Below are 5,152 nucleotides of genomic sequence, written 5' to 3'. Positions count from 1 at the left end.
AAAGGTGAGAGAGTAATAAAAAAAAAGAAACTTATATGATATTTATATGTAGGGTTCATGACCAATATATAGGTCAAAAAGGAACATGTAATTGATTGAGGTTAATTTTCATTTATGCTGCTTGTTGTGGGACATGTGTCCTTAACATATGTGGGAAAAGGTAGCAGGCTAGCAGGGAGACATTAGGATCATGTCTCACTCGTTTAAGTCAAGGTGAAAAAAGAATACTAATGAAAGTAAGAAAAAGAAGTTTGGATGGAGAGCAAATTCTATAGAGATATCAACCAACTCGGAGCAACAAAAACTCGCTTATACAATAACAAGGTACACAAAAATAAGACATACTTATACACACTACTAAAAATATGACATTTGGTTAAAGGATTTTACATCAGGTTTTAAAATATATGATGTTAAAAATATTCGTCAAAGGATTTTACATCAGACATTAATTTCCAATGATATGAAAAATATATGATTTAGAAAAAAATAATTTTGTTATAAGGATTTCACATCGGGTCTAGATTTGCCCCAATGTAAAAAGTATACTGCTGAAAAAAAAGTATAACACGGTGGTAGTATTGTAAATAAAGTGAAATTTTTGTTATAACAGGCCTTTACATCAGTTCATATCCCTAACCGATGTAACAGTCACAGTCACGTGAGCCTTTACATCAGTCCAAGTCCCCAACCGATGTGAGAGCCAATTTTCTTTTGTCACATAAACCCATCGTTTCCAAACCCATTTTCTTGTAAACGACCTTCAAACCCTTTTTCTCTCGCCATCACCAAACTGCTTTCGCCATTTTCTCTGGCCGTCACCTCCGTCCAAGCTCTTCAACCCAACCTTCAAAGCACTATTTTCACTTGTCCAAATCATCCCTATGAACTCTCACATATCCCCTAAGACCTTATCACCAAAACCCGTTTCCAAACAACCCCTGCTTCGCATCCGTCGCCGCCTTTTGATTCTTCAAACATCGTCCGTCTCCCTCGCTGATGTCGACAGTGATGCTTCATCAATGTCTTCGATGTTTGAGCGGTGTTTTGCAGCGTTGTCTTCTCCTTCTATTTCGTGTAATGTTAATCCGGTTATGAAAGGAGGGAAGTACGATGCGTTCGGGGGTGTTACGCTTGAGTAATCGCAAGTTGAGTTGTCGCAACAGCAGATGAATAAGTCCTCCCCTGAGGTTTGTGACATTGAATTAGGGTTTTTGTTTTTCTGTTGTTTGTTTAGTTCTGGTTATTCATGGTTGGATTTGAATTGGGGAAATTAGTTGAATACTTGAATTGGCAGAATGTTTATTTGAAATTTGAATTAGTTATTGTACTTTAATGGTTTGGGAAATTAACATAGTGATAATACTGAAGTGAAGGAAGATTATGGGAGTTAAATTGTGGAGAATTAATTTCAAAATTGAATTATCTTCTTAAGTGGTGGTCTTTTATTGTTTGTTTTTTTCTCTCTTTCTCGTTCAATCATATTGTTTCCATCAGTAGTGATGAAGAAGTGTGTTTGAAAAAAATCTGTGTTTGTATACACGTGCAAATGTATACATGCTTGTACTCAAGTTATAGATGATGTGTTGTGTTGTGACGATGCAAAATATGCAAAACACAACAAATGTTCGATAAAGTGTTTGGATTTTAGTTTGTTGATTGTTCAATTGGGTTGTTAAGTTCATTGCCATATTCGTGGTTTTGAAGGGCCTATTTTGGGTTTTGTAATTGGAATTAGCATAACGAACTTGTTTTATATCTATTTATGATAGTATTTATTTTTCTCTGTTTAATTTAGTGATATATGTAAGCTTGCTTTTTAGTGGATTGTATCATCTATGTCCTATGTCCTGTGGTTTCTGTGTTTGAATGTTGAGCGAAGGGATTATCCTATGGTTTTATATGGATAAAGTCAATTTTGTTTGGTTATGGAAAGGAAAGAGAAACAAAACAAGGGAAATAAACTGAAATTCAGTCTGAGATTTTTTCTGTCAAATTGATATATACAGTGATGCACAGTAGCTTCAAATTTGACCATAAGTGTTACAGTTATTTCATGTTCGGTGGAATATTCTTCTACTGCAATTATTTGTGAATCAAGTAGATATTACAATGGACAAAGAATATTGTACTCATTTATATATTATATAATTCATATAGTTACTCATTTACATTTCTAACTAAATATTATAATATAAGATTCATATACTTTAGAAATTTCGATTTGCGGTTCTATATATATAAAAGATTCATGTAGTTTAGAAATTTTGAATATGCTACCTATTTGGTTTCTATATATATTATATAAAAGATTCATATATGTTTTTTATATATAGTTTAGAAATTTTGATAATGCTACCTGTATAGTTTGTATTCTGCTACCTATTTAACCTATTTAGTGTTTTTTTATAATGTTTTTATAAATTCAACGATCTTTGTTGACAATTGTGTTTTGTACTGTTGCGTAGAAGATACTTTGGCGCCATTAGGTCGTTGGCTCAGTTCCGCCTCACCGGTGCTCAGAAGGATTTCATCGTCATGGGTTCAGATTCCGGTATATTTTTTCTTTATTATTTTTTTATTACTTATTCCTTATTTATGGGTTTTATTACTTATCTCAACATATTTCATTGTTATTATTTATTTCTTACTCCAGGGTTCATGGTTTTCACCTAGTGAGTGTTACTTTATGCCCCTTCCTTCAAAAAACTTATTTGTTTATCTGCCTCTATAATGTGTGTTGATTTCTCTTGCAGCATGAGTATGGTGATACCACAAATGAGTGTATCTCAACAGGTAATGAAGACCTTGGTTTCCATTTTTTTTGTATTTTTTTTTGCTATGGTTTAATTTGATAAAATATAGGGTTGTTTGCTGCTTGAATCTCTTATCTAGGACCACATTTTAATCCCAACAAGTTGGCACATGGTGCTCCTGAAGATGAAATCCGTCATGTGGATGACCTGGGAAACATAGTTGCTAATGCTGAAGGTAATGCTTCTCTCCTTTCCTCTGCTTTGAAAAGCTTTCTGGATCTTCTAATCTTCTTATGTATCATTTTTCAATTTTGGGGAATATGGTAGGTGACAGTTGTTCTTTTGATAAATATTTCAAACCATGGTTCTTGTGCCTGTGGTTCCTTGTTGAAAGTAGCTAACCTTATTCTTTGACAAAATCATGTAGATACACATAGTTGCTAATGCTGAAGGTAATACTTCTCTCCTTTCCTCTGCTTTGAAAAGCTTTCTGGATCTTCTAATCTTCTTATGTATCATTTTTCAATTTTGGGAAATATGGTAGGTGACAGTTGTTCTTTTGATAAATATTTCAAACCATGGTTCTTGTGCCAGTGGTTCCTTGTTGAAAGTAGCTAACATTATTATTTGACAAAATCATGCAGATACACATAGTTGCTAATGCTGAAGGTAATACTTCTCTCCTTTCCTCTGCTTTGAAAAGCTTTCTGGATCTTCTACTCTTCTTATGTATCATTTTTCAATTTTGGGAAATATGGTAGGTGACTGTTGTTCTTTTGGTAAATATTTCAAACCATGGTTCTTGTGCCTGTGGTTCCTTGTTGAAAGTAGCTAACCTTATTCTTTGACAAAATCATGCAGATACCACTCACTGGCCCCAATTCAGTCGTTGGGAGAGCCTTAGTGGTTCACGAGCTTGAAGATGACCTTGAAAAGGGTTAGTTCGTTTATTTTAAACATTTCTTCATATTTTCCTTATGATTTGTGCTATAGATGAAAATACTGTATAATGGGTTTACAAAAAATAATGAAGTAAACTGATGAAATTTTATTGATAGACCATGAAGGAAATACTGAAGTTGGTGCACGTAAGTACATTTTCTTTTTTTATTACTTTCAATATCTAATGTTTATTTTAAAATTATTCAGGTATATTCATCGTGTATGTATTGATAATTCCACATCTGAAGTGTGATGTAAATTATAATTCTATATTTAATTTTATGATAATTATTCACTAATTATGTCGTTCATTTGTAGACAAGGAAACAACATAACTCTAATAATTGTGGGTACTATGTGATGAAAAATATGTTGGCTATTGTCTCTGCCAATATAACCGAATCTTGGATGCAGGTAATAAAATAACTTTAATTTGTTATTTACTTTGCGTTTTACAACTTAATGTGAATTTTCAAAGAATAACTCTATATTGTTATTTACGTATTGTAGGTATTTGATGATCCTACAGAATTAACACAAGATGATTTGTATGATTTGCGACTCCATTGGGCAAAATGTTTCTTTGAGTTATATAAAGATTAAGCTTTATCTGGTGAGTTATATGGAATTGTTTATATTTCTGATTCGAGCTAGTTTCTTGACTTTGGTGTTGTCTGCTAATGTTAATTAGTGTTATTGTTTATTCTCAGCAAATGTAATTTTGGTGTTGTCTTCAGAAGTTACAACTCATCTTCTCGTGGATGCACGTTGGTATTTCAAGTGTGCTAAAGGACTTAAATGGTTGGATATTTGTTGTTTTGTTATTTTGTAGTAGTCCACCGTGTGTAAACTTTCTTAAAGTTTTGTACACTTGTGTATCCTAGATTAATACTTTTGTAAATTTTGAAGAATATATATATATATATATATATATATATATATATATATATATATATATATATATATATATATATAATATGTCCTATTTGGTGCAATGAAATTATATCCTTCACTGGTTAGAAAAATATGAAAATAGTGACCTAAATGTGGTATGTGTGTTGTTGAAAAATGTGCAAAATAGCGACCTAACTTTAGTCTGTGTGTTGTGAAAAAAATGTGCAAAATAGCGACCTAACTTTAGTCTGTGTGGTATTTGAAAATTACAGATTAAAATAGGAAAAACAACTATTATACGCTTGAAAGCAGAAAACATATTACATCTGGCAAAATAGAAAACCGATGTAAAAACTTATCTATTACATCGGGCAAAGTGGAAAACCGATGTAAAAACTATCTATTACATCGGGCGGACAGGACAACCGATGTAAAATATGGCGTATATATTTTTTAATAAAAAATTGCATTATTTTTCACATCAGACATCTGAATTCAACCGATGTGGTATGTTAATTTTTTACATCAGGTCTTGACCCGATGTAAAATGTCTCTGACTT

The 5,152-nt window shown here is 32.3% G+C and overlaps 2 long non-coding RNA genes across 3 annotated transcripts; both read left to right on the top strand.

The window, feature by feature from the left end:
• The first annotated feature begins 689 nt into the window (after positions 1–689).
• Positions 690–2,988, top strand: LOC131630262 (uncharacterized). Its single transcript, XR_009292290.1, has 4 exons — positions 690–1,190; positions 2,469–2,554; positions 2,757–2,796; positions 2,896–2,988. It is a non-coding gene; the product is annotated as an uncharacterized LOC131630262 (long non-coding RNA).
• Positions 2,989–3,084: 96 nt separating this feature from the next.
• LOC131630261 (uncharacterized) lies at positions 3,085–4,538 on the top strand. 2 transcript variants are annotated; one of them, XR_009292289.1, is made up of 4 exons: positions 3,085–3,844; positions 4,017–4,112; positions 4,209–4,311; positions 4,409–4,538. It is a non-coding gene; the product is annotated as an uncharacterized LOC131630261 (long non-coding RNA). The 2 variants fall into 2 exon arrangements; XR_009292288.1 differs by having other exon boundaries at positions 3,085–4,112.
• The last annotated feature ends 614 nt before the right edge of the window (positions 4,539–5,152 follow it).

The sequence above is a fragment of the Vicia villosa genome, unplaced genomic scaffold (assembly GCF_029867415.1).
Source record: "Vicia villosa cultivar HV-30 ecotype Madison, WI unplaced genomic scaffold, Vvil1.0 ctg.000664F_1_1, whole genome shotgun sequence".
Lineage (NCBI taxonomy): Eukaryota > Viridiplantae > Streptophyta > Magnoliopsida > Fabales > Fabaceae > Vicia > Vicia villosa.
Note: the sequence above shows the minus strand (reverse complement) of the source record. Positions and strands in the feature narration are given on the sequence as shown.